This window comes from Arachis hypogaea, chromosome 20 (assembly GCF_003086295.3).
Source record: "Arachis hypogaea cultivar Tifrunner chromosome 20, arahy.Tifrunner.gnm2.J5K5, whole genome shotgun sequence".
Taxonomy (NCBI): domain Eukaryota; kingdom Viridiplantae; phylum Streptophyta; class Magnoliopsida; order Fabales; family Fabaceae; genus Arachis; species Arachis hypogaea.
The window spans coordinates 17,500,214-17,517,127 of NC_092055.1; the positions used below are offsets into that span (position 1 = coordinate 17,500,214).

At 38.6% G+C, this 16,914-nt stretch overlaps 2 non-coding genes across 2 annotated transcripts; one reads left to right on the forward strand and one right to left on the reverse strand.

Annotated features, from left to right (window-relative positions):
- Window positions 1–3,578: 3,578 nt before the first annotated feature.
- Window positions 3,579–3,686, forward strand: LOC112787333 (small nucleolar RNA R71). Its single transcript, XR_003194752.1, has one exon. It is a non-coding gene; the product is annotated as a small nucleolar RNA R71 (small nucleolar RNA).
- Window positions 3,687–14,577: 10,891 nt separating this feature from the next.
- LOC112787072 (small nucleolar RNA R71) lies at window positions 14,578–14,685 on the reverse strand. Its single transcript, XR_003194508.1, has one exon. It is a non-coding gene; the product is annotated as a small nucleolar RNA R71 (small nucleolar RNA).
- Between the last annotated feature and the right edge of the window lie 2,229 nt (window positions 14,686–16,914).

Here is a 16,914-nt window from a genome sequence, read left to right on the forward strand (position 1 = left end):
GTAAGTAATTGATGCATAAATCCACTTCCGGGGCCCACTAGGTGTGTGCTTGGGCTGGGCTTTGAGTGTTGCACGTGCAGAGGCCATTTGTGGAGTTGAACGCCAGTTTCTGTGCCAGTTTGGGCGTTCAACTCTGGTTTTGGATCCTTTTCTGGCGCTGGACGCCAGATTTGGGCAGAAAACTGGCGTTGAACGCCAGTTTACGTCATCTATTCTTAGCCAAAGTATGGACTATTATATATTGCTGAAAAGCCCTGGATGTCTACTTTCTAACGAAATTAAAAGCGCGCCATTTCGAGTTCTGTAGCTCCAGAAAATCCACTTTGAGTGCAGGGAGGTCAGAATCCAACAGCATCAGCAGTCCTTTTTCAACCTCTGAATCTGATTTCTGCTCAAGTCCCTCAATTTCAGCCAGAAAATACCTGAAATCACAGAAAAACACACAAACTCATAGTAAAGTCCAGAAATGTGAATTTAACATAAAAACTAATGAAAACATCCCTAAAAGTAACAAGATCCTACTAAAAACATACTAAAGACAATGTCAAAAAGCGTATAAATTATCCGCTCATCACAACACCAAACTTAAATTGTTGCTTGTCCGCAAGCAACTGAAAATCAAATAGGATAAAAAGAAGAGAATATACTATAAATTCCAAACTATCAATGAAACAGAGCTTCAATCATATGAGCGGGACTTATAGCTTTTTGCCTCTTGAATAGTTTTGGCATCTCACTTTATCCATTGAGGTTCAGAATGATTGGCATCTATAGGAACTTCAGATTTCGAATAGTGTTATTGACTCTCCTAGTTCAGTATGATGATTCTTGAACACAGCTTCTTTATGAGTCTTGGCTGTGGCCCTAAGCACTTTGTTTTCCAGTATTACCACCAGATATATAAATGCCACAGACACATAATTGGATGAACCTTTTCAGATTGTGACTTAGCTTTGCTAAAGTCCCCAATTAGAGGTGTCCAGGGTTCTTAAGCACACTCTTTTTTTGCTTTGGACCTTGACTTTAACCGCTCAGTCTCAAGTTTTTACTTGACACCTACACGCCACAAGCACATGGTTAGGGACAGCTTGGTTTAGCCGCTTAGACCAGGATTTTATTCCTTTAGGCCCTCCTATCCACTGATGCTCAAAGCCTTGGGATCCTTTTTATTTGCCCTTGCCTTTTGGTTTTAAGGGTTACTGGCTTTTTGCTCTTGCCTCTTGGTTTTAAGAGCTTTTGGCTTTTTCTGCTTGCTTTTTCTATATATATATGTATATTTTTTTTCTGCAAGCTTTGTTCTTTGCTGCTTTTTCTTGCTTCAAGAATCATTTTTATGATTTTTCAGATAATCAAATAACATGATTGGTGAAGGGTTTTTTTGGGGAAGAGTGTTTATGGGGTTGTGTGAAAGAGAGTGGTGAGAAGAAGTGAGTGGAGGTAGGTGGGGATCCTGTGGGGTCCACAGATCCTGAGTGGATCCTGTGGAGTCCACAGATCCTGAGTGGATCCTGTGGGGTCCACAGATCCTGAGGTGTTCAAGGATTTACATCCCTGCACCCATTAGGCATGTAAAAATGCCTTTGTACCCAACTCTGGGCGTTCAGCGCCAGGTTGGTGGCCATTTTGGGCATTCAGCGCCCAGAAGCTGCCCATTTTGGGCGTTCAGCGCCAGAACCATGCTCTGTTCTGGCGCTGAACGCCAGACAGATGCTCCTCCAGGGTGTGATTTTTCTTCTGCTGTTTTTGATTCCGTTTTCAATTTTTCTATTTATTTTGTGACTCCACATGATCATGAACCTAAGAAAACATGAAAAACAATGAAAATAAAAGTTAGATAAACATTGGGTTGCCTCCCAACAAGCTCTTCTTTAATGTCAATAGCTTGACAGTGGGCTCTCATGGAGCCTCACAGATGTGCAGAGCTTTGTTGAGACTCTCCAACACCAAACTTAGAGTTTGGATATGGGAGTTCAACACCAAACTTAGAGTTTGGTTGTGGCCTCCCAACACCAAACTTAGAGTTTGACTGTGGGGGCTCTGGTTGACTCTGCTTGGAGAGAAGCTTTTTCTGCTTCCTCTCCATGGTTGTAGAGGGAGATCCTTGAGTTTTAAACACAAGGGAGTTCTCATTCCATTGAAGGAATATTTCACCTCTGTCAACATTAATCACAGCTCTTGCTGTGGCCAGGAAAGGTCTTCCCAGGATGATGGATTCATCCTCTTCCTTTCCAGTATCCAGGACTATGAAATCAGTAGGTATGTAAAGGCCCTCAACCTTTACTAATACATCTTCTACTTGTCCATAAGCCTATTTTCTTGAGTTGTCTGCCATCTCTAGTGAGATTTTAGCAGCTTGCACCCCATAGATTCCCAGTTTCTCTATTACAGAGAGGGGCATGAGGTTTATTCCTGAACCAAGGTCACACAGAGCCTTAAAGATCATGGTGCCTATGGTACAGGGTATTATGAACTTTCCAGGATCCTGTCTCTTCTGAGGCAATGTCAGTTGATCCAGATCACTTAGTTCATTGATGAACAAGGGAGGTTCAACTTTCCAAGTGTCAATGCCAAATAATTTGGCATTCAGCTTCATGATTGCACCAAGAAACTTGGCAGTTTGCTCTTCAGTAACATCCCCATTCTCTTCAGAAGAGGAATACTCATCAGAGCTCATGAAGGGTATAAGGAGGTTCAATGGGATCTCTATGGTCTCTAGATGGGCCTCAGAGTCCTTTGGTTCCTCAGAGGGAAGCTTCTTATTGACCACTGGACGTCCCAGGGGGTCTTCCTCCTTGGGATTCACGTCCTCTCCTTCCCTTATAGGTTCGGCCATGGTGCTTATGTCAATGGCCTTGCACTCTCCTTTTGGGTTCTCTTCTGTATTGCTTGGGAGAGTACTAGGAGGGATTTCAGTGATCCTTTTACTCAGCTGGCCCACTTGTGCTTCCAGATTTCTAATGGAAGACCTTGTTTCATTCATGAAACTTACAGTGGCCTTAGATAGATCAGAGACTAGATTTGCTAAATTAGAAGCATTTTGTTCAGAGTTCTCTGTCTGTTGCTGAGTTGATGATGGAAAAGGCTTGCTATTGCTAAACCTGTTTCTTCCACCATTATTAAAGCCTTGTTGGGGCTTTTGATCCTTCCATGAGAAATTTGGATGATTTCTCCATGTTGAGTTATAGGTGTTTCCATAAGGTTCACCTAAGTAATTTACCTCTGCTATTGCAGGGTTCTCAGGATCAAGAAGAAGCCTCTTGAGTACTGTTGGATGCAGCTTGCATTCCATTTAGACTCTGAGAGATCATATTGACTTGCTGAGTCAATATTTTATTCTGAGCCAATATGGCATTCAGAGTATCAACCTCAAGAACTCCCTTCTTCATAGGCGTCCCATTATTCACAGGATTCCTTTCAGAAGTGTACATGAACTGGTTATTAGCAACCATGTCAATGAGTTCTTGAGCTTCTGCAGGCGTTTTATTTAGGTGAATGGATCCACCTGCAGAAGTGTCCAGTGACATTTTTGATAGCTCAGATAAACCATCATAGAATATATCCAGGATGGTCCATTCTGAAAGCATGTCAGAAGGACACTTTTTGGTCAACTGTTTGTATCTTTCCCAAGCTTCATAGAGGGATTCACCTTCTTTCTGTCTGAAGGTTTGAACATCAGCTCTAAGCTTGCTCAGCTTTTGAGGAGGAAAGTACTTGGCTAAGAAAGCCGTGACCAGCTTATCCCAAGAGTTCAGGCTGTCTTTGGGTTGAGAATCCAACCATAATCTAGCTCTGTCTCTTACAGCAAAAGGGAAAAGCATGAGCCTGTAGACTTCAGGATCTACTCCATTAGTCTTAACAGTATCACATATCTGTAAGAAGTCAGTTAAGAACTGAAAAGGATCTTCAGATGGAAGTCCATGAAACTTGTAGTTCTGCTGCATCAGAGAAACTAATTGAGGTTTTAGCTCAAAGTTGTTTGCTCCAATGGCGGGAATGGAGATGCTTCTTCCATGTAAATTGGAATTAGGTGCAGTAAAGTCACCAAGCATCTTCCTTACATTGTTGTTGGGTTCGGCTGCCATCTCCTTTACTTGTTCGAAATTTTCAATCAAGTTTTCTCTGGATTGTTGTAATTTAGCTTCTCTTAATTTTCTCTTCAGAGTCCTTTCAGGTTCTGGATTAGCTTCAACAAGAATGCCTTTTTCTCTGTCCCTGCTCATAAGAAAGAGGAGAGAAAAAGAAAAGAAGAGGAATCCTCTATGTCACAGTAAAGAGGATCCTTATTGTTAGTAGAAGAAAAGAAGAAGAAATTCGAACACAGATAGAGGAGGGGGTTTCGAATTTGGTGATGATGTGAGGAAGAGATGTTAGTAGATGAATAAATAAGTAGAATAAGATGAGAGAGAAGGAGAGAATTTTCGAAAATTATTTTTGAAAAAGAGTTAGTGATTTTCAAAAATGGTTTTTGAAAAGTGTTAGTATTTTTCGAAAAATTTTTAAAATCAAAAATAAAAATAAGAATAATTAGTTAATTAAAAAGAAATTTTTGAAAAAGAGGAAAGATATTTTCAAAAATTAGAGAGAGAGTTAGTTAGGTAGTTTTGAAAAAGTTAAGAAACAAACAAAAAGTTAGTTAGTTAGTTGAAACAAATTTTGAAAACCAATTTTGAAAAGATAAGAAGTTAGGAAGTTAGAAAAGATATTTTGAGAAGATATTTTTAAAAAAGATAAGATAAGAAGATATTTTTGAAAAGATATGATAGGAATTAGTTTTTGAAAAAGATTTGATTTTTAAAATCTCAATTAATGACTTGATTCATAAGAAATCACAAGATATGATTCTAGAACTTAAAGTTTGAATCTTTCTTAACAAGCAAGTAACAAACTTCAAATTTTTGAATCAAAACATTAATTGTTTATGTTATTTTCGAAAATTTAATACAAAAATAAGAAAAAGATTTTTGAAAAATATTTTTGGAATTTTCGAAAATAACTAAGAATTTTGAAAAAGATTTGATTTTTGAAAAAGATTTTGAAAAAGATAAGATTTTCAAATTGAAAATTTGATTTGACTCATGAGAAATAATTTGATTTTTTTTTAAATTTTTGAAAGAGTCAACTCAATTTTCGAATTTGATGAGAGAAAAAGGGAAAGATATTTTTTTGATTTTTGAAATTTTTATGAAAAACATGAAAAATATGCAATGCATGAAATTTTTAGATCAAAACAATGAATGCATGCAATAATGCTATGAATGTCAAGATGAACACCAAGAACACTTTGAATGTTAAGATGAACATCATAGACACAATTTTGAAAAATTTTTAATGCAAAGAAAACATGCAGGACACCAAACTTAGAATTCTTTAATGCTTACGCACTAAGAATTCAAGAATGCATATGATAAACATGAAAAGACACAAAACAAAAAATCATCAAGATCAAACAAGAAGACTTACCAAGAACAACTTGAAGATCATGAAGAACACTATGAATGCATGATATTTTCGAAAAATGCTAGATGCATATGCAAGTGACACCAAACTTATGATATGACTCAAGACTCAAACAAGAAACAGGGAAATATTTTTTATTTTTGTGATTTTCTAATTTTTTTGGATTTTTTTTTTCGAAAATTATATGAAAAAGAAAAATAAGGATTCCAAAATTTTTAATATGAATTCCAGGAATCTTGCATTCTTAGTCTAAAACTTCAGTCTAGGAATTAGACATGGCTCACTAGCCAGCCAAGCTTTCAATGAAAGCTCCGGTCCAAAACACTAGACATGGCCAATGGCCAGCCAAGCTTCAGCATGTAACACCAGAGTATATTGCTCTTGATAACAAATTGCTGCTCATTACTTATCAAATATGTGACTTGCCTCTGATGGTTTGGAAGCCCCAGTCCAAAAGAATTTAGACATGGCTTTACAGCCAGCCAGGCTTCACATGCTTCATGAAACACTAGAATTCTTTCTTAAAAATCTTGAATAAAATTTTTTTGAAAACATTTTTATTTTTTTCGAAAACAGATGAGAAAGTTTTGAAAGATTTTTGAAAGATTTTTGAAAACAAAACAAAAAAGAAAATTACCTAATCTGAGCAACAGGATGAACCGTCAGTTGTCCAAACTCAAACAATCCCCGGCAACGGCGCCAAAAACTTGGTGCACGAAATTGTGATGTCCAGGCTCGAACAATCCCTGGCAACGTGAGCAACTTGGTACGCGTAATCGTGATTACACTTTAATGATGTAAAATTCATGGCTCTTTCTTTCCCTGGCAATGGCGCCAATAACATGGTGCCAATACCATGGTTCACAACTTCGATACAACTAACCAGCAAGTGCACTGGGTCGTCCAAGTAATACCTTACGTGAGTAAGGGTCGAATCCCACGGAGATTGTTGGTATGAAGCAAGCTATGGTCACCTTGCAAATCTTAGTCAGGCGGATATAAAGTGATAATAGTGTTTTCGAATATTATATAATAGGGATAGAGATACTTATGTAAATCATTGGTAGGAATTTCAGATAAGCGAATGGAGATGCTTTCGTTCCTCTGAACCTCTGCTTTCCTGCTATCTTCATCCAATCAGTCTTACTCCTTTCCATGGCTGGCTTTATGCAAGGGCATCACCGTTGTCAGTGGCTACATCCCCTCCTCTCAGTGAATAATATGCTCACGCACCCTGTCACGGCACGGCTATTCATCTGTCGGTTCCCGATCATGCTGGAATAGGATTCACCCTCCTTTTGCGTCTGTCACTAACGCCCAGCATTCGCGAGTTTGAAGCTCGTCACAGTCATTCAATCATTGAATCCTACTCGGAATACCACAGACAAGGTTTAGACTTTCCGGATTCTCTTGAATGCCGCCATCATTCTAGCTTACGCCACGAAGATTCTGGTTAGGAGATCTAAGAGATATTCATTCTAGCTTATTTCATGTAGAACGGAAGTGTTTGTCAGGCACGTGTTCATAGGGGAGAATGGTGATGAGCGTCACACATAATCATCACCTTCATCACGTTCTTGGGTGCGAATGGATATCTTAGAAGCGAAATAAGATGAATTGAATAGAAAACAGTAGTACTTTGCATTAATCTTTGAGAAACAGCAGAGCTCCACACCTTAATCTATGGAGTGTAGAAACTCTACCGTATGAAAATACATAAGTGAAGGTCCAGGCATGGCCGAGATGGCCAGCCCCAAAACGTGATCAAAGGATCATAAGGTAATCCAAAGATGTCTAATACAATAGTAAGAGGTCCTATTTATAATAATCTAGCTACTAGGGTTTATAGAAGTAAGTAATTGATGCATAAATCCACTTCCGGGGCCCACTAGGTGTGTGCTTGGGCTGGGCTTTGAGTGTTGCACGTGCAGAGGCCATTTGTGGAGTTGAACGCCAGTTTCTGTGCCAGTTTGGGCGTTCAACTCTGGTTTTGGATCCTTTTCTAGCGCTGGATGCCAGATTTGGGCAGAAAACTGGCGTTGAACGCCAGTTTACATCGTCTATTCTTGGCCAAAGTATAGACTATTATATATTTCTGGAAAGCCCTAGATGTCTACTTTCCAACGCAATTGGAAGCGCGCCATTTCGAATTCTGTAGCTCCAGAAAATCCACTTTGAGTGCAGGAAGGTCAGAATCCAACAGCATCAGCAGTCCTTTTTCAACCTCTGAATCTGATTTCTGCTCAAGTCCCTCAATTTTAGCCAGAAAATACCTGAAATCACAGAAAAACACACAAACTCATAGTAAAGTCCAGAAATGTGAATTTAACATAAAAACTAATGAAAACATCCCTAAAAGTAACTAGATCCTACTAAAAACATACTAAAGACAATGTCAAAAAGCGTATAAATTATCCGCTCATCAATGGCCGAATGTATATTTATAGGAGGAGGGGAGGGATTTCAAAAATTTGAAAGAGATATGACATAGAGATATGATTGATGGAAGAAAATATAATCATGATATGAAAAAGATGAGATTTGTAATTGAAAAAGATATAAAGATGTTAAATCTGAAAATTTGGTTATGCATCTAAGAAATAAGAGATGATATGATGAGTTGAAAAAGATTTGGAAAGAAATTAAGAGGATAATTGAGTTTTTGAAAAGATTTGGGAAGGATTTGAAAGAAAATTGAAAAGAGATTTAGAAAATTGTTGAATTTTGGAAAATTGAGGGGGAATGATGAAAGTTTGAAACATGTTTATGCAGAAAATTATGAGTCAAAACATGAAAATTTGAAAAAAATTTGAAGTTGGAAACAAAATCTCATCCCCCTACCTTTCTAGCGTTTAACGCCCAATTGTTGGCCATTATGGGCGTTTAACGCCCAGCCAGGTACCCTAGCTGGCGTTAAACTCCAGAAACCCCTTTATCACTGGGCATTTTTTCTGAACGCCCAAAATGCCCTTTACTGGCATTTTCTTGCCAGCAAGCTCCTTTTCTCTGCTTTTTTGCATTGAATCCTTCTGTAACTCTGTGAATTCCTTCAATTTTGATGATTAACCTTTGAAGAAAAATGTATATCAAACTTCTACAAGCATTAATTAAAACAAATAACTTGCTAATGGCTGAGTTGCCTCCCAGTAAGCGCTTCTTTATTGTCTTTAGCTGGACCTTTACTGAGCTTCATTCAAGCCTCAGTTTTGAGCATTCTTGCTCAAAATTGCTTTCAAAATAATGTTTGATTCTCTGTCCATTAACAATTAACTTTTTGTCAGAATCAATATCCTGAAGCTCAACATATCCATATAGTGACACTCCTGTAATCACATATGGTCCCCTCCACCGGGATTTTAATTTTCCGGGGAATAATCTGAGCCTAGAGTTGAACAGCAGAACTTTTTGTCCTGGCTCAAAGACTCTGGATGATAATTTCTTGTTATGCCACTTTTTTGCTTTTTCCTTATAAATTTTTGCATTTTCAAAAGCATTGAGTCTGAAATCCTCTAGCTCATTTAGCTGGAGCAATCTTTTCTCACCAGCTAACTTAGCATCCAGGTTTAGGAATCTGGTTGCCCAGTAGGCTTTATGCTCCAGTTCCACGGGCAGATGACAGGCCTTGCCATACACAAGCTGGTATGGAGAGGTTCCTATAGGAGTCTTGAATGTTGTTCTGTATGCCCACAGAGCATCATCCAAGCTCTTTGCCCAATCCTTTCTACGGGCAATTATAGTTCATTCCAGGATTCTCTTTAGTTCTCTATTAGAGACTTCAGCCTGCCCATTCGTCTGTGGATGATACGGAGTTGCTACTTTGTGGCTAATTTCATATCGAACCATAGCAGAGTAAAGCTGTTTATTGCAGAAATGGGTGCCCCCATCACTGATTAGTACTCTGTGAACACCAAATCTGCTGAAAATATGTTTCTGGAGGAACTTCAGCACAGTCTTGGTATCATTAGTGGGTGTGGCAATTGCCTCCACCTATTTAGATACGTAGTCTACTGCCACCAGAATATAAGTGTTTGAATATGATGGTGGGAAAGGACCCATGAAGTCAATACCCCATACATCAAACAACTCAATCTCTAAGATCCCTTGTTGAGGCATGGCATAACCATGAGGCAAGTTACCAGCTCTTTAGCAATTGTCATAGTTACACACAAACTCTCGGGCATCTCTATAGAGAGTAGGCCAATAGAAGCCACATTGGAGGACTTTAGTGGCTGTTTGCTCACTTCCGAAATGTCCTCCATACTGTGATCCATGGCAATGCCACAGGATCTTCTGTGCCTCCTCTCTAGGGATGCATCTGCGGATCATTCCATCTGCGCATCTCTTAAAGAGATATGGTTCATCCCATAAGTAGTACTTTGCATCAGAAATTAGTTTTTTCTTTTGCAACCTGCTGTACACCTGGGGTATGAACCTCACAGCTTTATAATTTGCAATGTCTGCAAACCATGGTGCTTCCTGAATGGCAAAAAGTTGCTCATCCGGAAAGGTCTCAGAGATCTCAGTAGGAGAGAGGGACGCCCCTGCTACTGGTTCTATCCGGGACAAGTGATCAGCTACCTGGTTCTCTGTCCCTTTTTTGTCTCTTATTTCTATATCAAACTCTTGCAGAAGCGACACCCATCTTATGAGCCTGGGTTTTGAATCCTGCTTTGTGAGTAGATATTTAAGAGCAGCATGGTCAGTATACACAATCACTTTTGAACCTACTAAATAGGATCTAAACTTGTCAATGGCATAAACCATTGCAAGTAACTCCTTTTCTGTGGTTGTGTAATTCTTCTGTGCGTCATTTAGAACACGACTGGCATAGTAAATTACGTGCAGAAGCTTGTTATGCCTTTGTCCCAACACTACACCAATGGCATGGTCACTGGCATCACACATTAATTCGAATGGTAATGTCCAGTCAGGTGCAGAGATGACTGGTGCTGTGACTAGCTTGGCTTTCAGGGTCTCAAACGCCTGCAGACACTCTGTGTCAAATACAAATGGCGTGTCAGCAGCTAGCAGGTTGCTTAGAGATTTTGCAATTTTTGAAAAAATCCTTTATGATGATGAGCGGATAATTTATACGCTTTTTGACATTGTTTTTAGTATGTTTTTAGTAGGATCTAGTTACTTTTAGGGATGTTTTTAATAGATTTTGTGTTAAATTCAAATTTCTGGACTTTACTATGAGTTTGTGTGTTTTTCTGTGATTTCAGGTATTTTCTGGCTGAAATTAAGGGACTTGAGCAGAAATCAGATTCAGAGGTTGAAAAAGGACTGCTGATGCTGTTGGATTCTGACCTCCCTGCACTCAAAGTGGATTTTCTGGAGCTACAGAACTCGAAATGGCGCGCTTCCAATTGCGTTAAAAAATAGACATCCAGGGCTTTCCAGCAATATATAATAGTCCATACTTTGGCCAAGAATTGACGACGTAAACTGGCGTTCAACGCCAGCTTTCTACCCAAATCTGGCGTCCAGCGCCAGAAAAGGATCCAAAACCAGAGTTGAACGCCCAAACTGGCACAGAAACTGGCGTTCAACTCCACAAATGGCCTCTGCACGTGCTACACTCAAGCTCAGCCCAAACACACACCAAGTGGGCCCTGGAAGTGGATTTATGCATCAATTACTTACTCATGTAAACCCTAGTGACTAGTTTATTATAAATAGGACCTCTTACTATTGTATTTGACATCTTTGGACGCCTGGTTCTTAGATCAGAGGGGCTGGCCTCTCGGCCATGCCTGGACCTTCACTTATGTATTTTTAACGGTAGAGTTTCTACACTCCATAGATTAAGGTGTGGAGCTCTGCTGTTCCTCAAAGATTAATGCAAAGTACTACTGTTTTCTATTCAATTCTTCTTATTTCGCTTCTAAGATATCCATTCGCACCCAAGAACGTGATGAAGGTGATGATTATGTGTGACGCTCATCATCCTTCTCCCTTATGAACGCGTGCCTGACAAACACTTCCGTTCTACATGAATTAAGCTAGAATGAATATCTCTTAGATCTCCTAACCAGAATCTTCGTGGCGTAAGCTAGAATGATGGCGGCATTCAAGAGAATCCGGAAGGTCTAAACCTTGTCTGTGGTATTCTGAGTAGGATTCAATGATTGAATGACTGTGACGAGCTTCAAACTCGCGAGTGCTGGGCGTTAGTGACAGACGCAAAAGGAGGGTGAATCCTATTCCAGCATGATCGAGAACCGACAGATGAATAGCCGTGCCGTGACAGGGTGCGTGAGCATATGATTCACTGAGAGGAGGGGATGTAGCCACTGACAACGGTGATGTCCTTGCATACAGCCAGCCATGGAAAGGAGTAAGACTGATTGGATGAAGACAGCAGGAAAGCAGAGGTTCAGAGGAACGAAAAGCATCTCCATTCGCTTATCTGAAATTCCTACCAATGATTTACATAAGTATCTCTATCCCTATTTTATTAATTAATATTCGAAAACCACATAACTATTTTATATCTGCCTGACTGAGATTTACAAGGTGACCATAGCTTGCTTCATACCAACAATCTCCGTGGGATTCGACCCTTACTCACGTAAGGTATTACTTGGACAACCCAGTGCACTTGCTGGTTAGTTGTACGGAGTTGTGTCCACACATAGAGCCACAATGAGGATTCAATACAATTATATATTGTTAATCTCACACAAGTACAAAGAACAGGACAACACAATTTCGTGCACCAAGTTTTTGGCGCCGTTGCCGGGGATTGTTTGAGTTTGGACAACTGACGGTTCATCTTGTTGCTCAGATTAGGTAATTTTCTTTTTGTTTTGTTTTCAAAAATTTTTCAAAAATCTTTCAAAAATTCCTCACTTGTTTTCGAAAAAAAAAATGTTTTCAAAAATAAATTATTCTATGGCTTCAAAATTTTTAAGAATGAATTCTAGTGTTTCATGAAATATGTTGAATCATATCTGGCTGTAAAGCCATACCCAAAACTACTTTGGGATTGGTATTCAACTAATCATTCCAGCCCATGTAATTATATGTTGCAGCCTGGCTGGCTAGTGAGCCATGTCTAATTCCTGGACTGAAGCTTTAGACTAACATGGCAAGATTCCTGGAATTCATATTAAAAATTTTGGAATCCTTATTTTTTTTTCTTTTCTTTTAAATTTTCGAAAAATATAAATAAAAAAATCCAAAAAAATTAGAAAATCATAAAAATCAAAAATATTTTGTGTTTCTTGTTTGAGTCTTGAGTCACATTATAAGTTTGGTGTCACTTGCATATGCATCTTGCATTTTTTCGAAAATATCATGCATTCATAGTGTTCTTCATGATCTTCAAGTTGTTCTTGGTAAGTCTTCTTGTTTGATCTTGATGATTTTTTGTTTTGTGTCTTTTCATGTTTATCATATGCATTCTTGAATTCTTAGTGTCTAAGCATTAAAGAATTCTAAGTTTGGTGTCTTGCATGTTTTCTTTGCATTAAAAATTTTTTCAAAAATATGTTCTTGATGTTCATCATGATCTTCATAGTGTTCTTGGTGTTCATCTTGACATTCATGGCATTCTTGCATACATTCATGTTTTGATCTAAAAATTTCATGCATTGCATAATTTTCATGTTTTCATAAAAATTCAAAAAAATCAAAAAAATATCTTTCCCTTTTTCTCTCATCAAATTCGAAAATTGAGTTGACTTTTTCAAAAATTTTTAAAATCAAGTTGTTTCTTATGAGTCAAATCAAATTTTCAAATTTGAAAATCTTATCTTTTTCAAAATCTTTTTCAAAAATCAAATCTTTTTCAAAATTCTTAGTTATTTTCGAAAATTCCAAAAATATTTTTCAAAAATCTTTTTCTCATTTTAAATCATAATTTTCGAAAATAACTTAAACAATTAATGTTTTGGTTCAAAAATTTGAAGTTGTTACTTGCTTGTTAAGAAAGATTCAAACTTTAAGTTCTAGAATCATATCTTGTGATTTCTTATGAATCAAGTCATTAATTGTGATTTTAAAAATCAAATCTTTTTCAAAACTAATTTCAATCATATCTTTTCAAAAATATCTTCTTATCTTATCTTTTTCAAAAATATCTTTCCAAAATATCTTTTCTAACTTCCCAACTTCTTATCTTTTCAAAAATTTGTTTCAACTAACTAACTAACTTTTTGTTTGTTTCTTAACTTTTTCAAAACTACCTAACTAACTCTCTCTCTCTCTCAATTTTCGAAAATATCTCCCCCCCTTTTTCAAAATTTCTTTTTAATTAACTATTATTTTAAAGTTTAAATTCTAATTTTCGAAAAAAAAAATTTCGAAAAAAAATACTAACAATTTTCAAAAAAACAATTTTCAAAAATCACTAACTCTTTTTCAAAATAATTTTCGAAAATTATTCCTCCCCCATCTCATTCTATTTATTCATTCATGTCCTAACATCTCATCTCACATTCCAATCCTCACAGTTGTGTTTCTTCCTTTACATCACATCCTTTATCTCCCCCTCTTCTTTTACTTACAAAGGGATCCCTATACTATGGTATAAAGGATCTCTATTATTATTATCATTTTTCTGGCCATTCTTCCTTGTCATATGAGCAGGAGCAAGGATAAGAACATTCTTGTGGAAGCAGATCCAGAACCTGAAAGGACTCTGAAGAGAAAATTAAGAGAAGCTAAAATACAACAATCCAGAGATAACCTTTCAGAAATTTTCGAACAGGCAGAGGAGATGGCAGCCGAAAATAATAATAATGAAAGGAGGATGCTTGGTGACTTTACTGCACCTAATTCCAATTTACATGGAAGAAGCATCTCCATTCCTGCCATTGGAGCAAAAACTTTGAGCTGAAACCTCAATTAGTTTCTCTGATGCAGCAGAACTGCAAGTTTCATGGACTTCCATCTGAAGATCCTTTTCAGTTCTTAACTGAATTCTTGCAGATATGTGATACTGTAAAGACTAATGGAATAGATCCTGAAGTCTACAGGCTCATGCTTTTCCCTTTTGCTGTAAGAGACAGAGCTAGATTATGGTTGGATTCTCAACCCAAAGATAGCCTGAACTCTTGGGATAAGCTGGTCACGGCTTTCTTAGCCAAGTACTTTCCTCCTCAAAAGCTGAGCAAGCTTAGAGAGGATGTTCAAACCTTCAGACAGAAAGAAGGTGAATCCCTCTATGAAGCTTGGGAAAGATACAAACAGTTGACCAAAAAGTGTCCTTCTGACATGCTTTCAGAATGGACCATCCTGGATATATTCTATGATGGTTTATCTGAGCTATCAAAGATGTCACTGGACACTTCTGCAGGTGGATCCATTCACCTAAAGAAAACGCCTGCAGAAGCTCAAGAACTCATTGACATGGTTGCTAATAACCAGTTCATGTACACTTCTGAAAGGAATCCTGTGAATAATGGGACGCCTATGAAGAAGGGAGTTCTTGAAGTTGATACTCTGAATGCCATATTGGCTCAGAATAAAATATTGACTCAGCAAGTCAATATGATTTCTCAGAGTCTGCATGGAATGCAAACTGCATCCAACAGTACTCAAGAGGCATCTTCTGAAGAAGAAGCTTATGATCCTGAGAACCCTGCAATAGCAGAGGTAAATTACTTAGGTGAACCTTATGGAAACACCTATAACTCAACATGGAGAAATCATCCAAATTTCTCATGGAAGGATCAAAAGCCCCAACAAGGCTTTAATAATGGTGGAAGAAAAAGGTTTAGCAATAGCAAGCCTTTTCCATCATCAACTCAGCAACAGACAGAGAACTCTGAACAAAATGCTTCTAATTTAGCAAATCTAGTCTCTGATCTATCTAAGGCCACTGTAAGTTTCATGAATGAAACAAGATCTTCCATTAGAAATCTGGAAGCACAAGTGGGCCAGCTGAGTAAAAGGATCACTGAAATCCCTCCTAGTACTCTCCCAAGCAATACAGAAGAGAATCCAAAAGGAGAGTGCAAGGCCATTGACATAAGCGCCATGGCCGAACCTGAGAGGAGAGGAGAGGACGTGAATCCCAAGGAGGAAGACCTCCAGGGACGTCCAGTGATCAATAAGGAGCTTCCCTCTAGGGAACCAAAGGACTCTGAGGCTCATCTAGCGACCATAGAGATTCCATTGAACCTCCTTATGCCCTTCATGAGCTCTGATGAATATTCCTCTTCTGAAGAGAATGAGAATGTTACTGAAGAGCAAACTGCCAAGTTTCTTGGTGCAATCATAAAGCTGAATGCCAAATTATTTGGCATTGATGCTTGGGAAGTTGAACCTCCCTTGTTCATCAATGAACTAAGTGATCTGGATCAACTGACATTGCCTCAGAAGAGACAGGATCCTGGAAAGTTCATAATACCCTGTACCATAGGCACCATGATCTTTAAGGCTCTGTGTGACCTTGGTTCAGGAATAAACCTCATGCCCCTCTCTGTAATAGAGAAACTGGGAATCTATGGGGTGCAAGCTGCTAAAATCTCACTAGAGATGGCAGACAGCTCAAGAAGACAGGCTTATGGACACGTAGAAGATGTATTGGTAAAAGTTGAGGGCCTTTACATCCCTGCTGATTTCATAGTCCTGGATACTGGAAAGGAAGAGGATGAATCCATCATCCTAGGAAGACCTTTCCTGGCCATAGCAAGAGCTGTGATTGATGTTGACAGAGGTGAAATAGTCCTTCAATGGAATGAGAACTCCCTTGTATTCAAAACTCAAGGATCTCCCTCTGCAACCATGGAGAGGAAGCATGAAAAGCTTCTCTCAAAGCAGAGTCAACCAGAGCCCCCACAGTCAAACTCTAAGTTTGGTGTTAGGAGGCCACAACCAAACTCTAAGTTTGGTGTTGAATTCCCATATCCAAACTCTAAGATTGGTGTTGGAAAGTCTCAACAAAGCTCTGCACATCTGTGAGGCTCCATGAGAGCCCACTGTCAAGCTATTGACATTAAAGAAGCGCTTGTTGGGAGGCAACCCAATGTTTATTTATCTAACTATATTTTTCTTAGTTATGTGTCTTTATAGGTTCATGATCATGAGGAGTCACAAAATAAATATAAAAATTGAAAACGGAATCAAAAACAGCAGAAGAAAAATCACACCCTGGAGGAGCATCTGTCTGGCGTTCAAACGCCAGAACAGAGCATAGTTCTGGCGCTGAACGCCCAGAACAAGCATGGTTCTGGCGTTCAACGCCAGAAATGGCAGCAAATGGGCGTTGAACGCCCAAAATGGGCACCAACCTGGCGCTGAACGCTCAGAGTTGTGTGCAAGGGCATTTTACATGCCTAAATTGGTGCAGGGATGTAAATGCCTTGACACCTCAAGATCTGTAGACCTCACAGGATCACCTCAGGATCTGTGGACCCCACAGGATCCCCACCTACCTCATCATCTCTCTTCCCATTCATGATCATCCCTTCTACTTTCCAATTACCACTCACATCCATACACCCA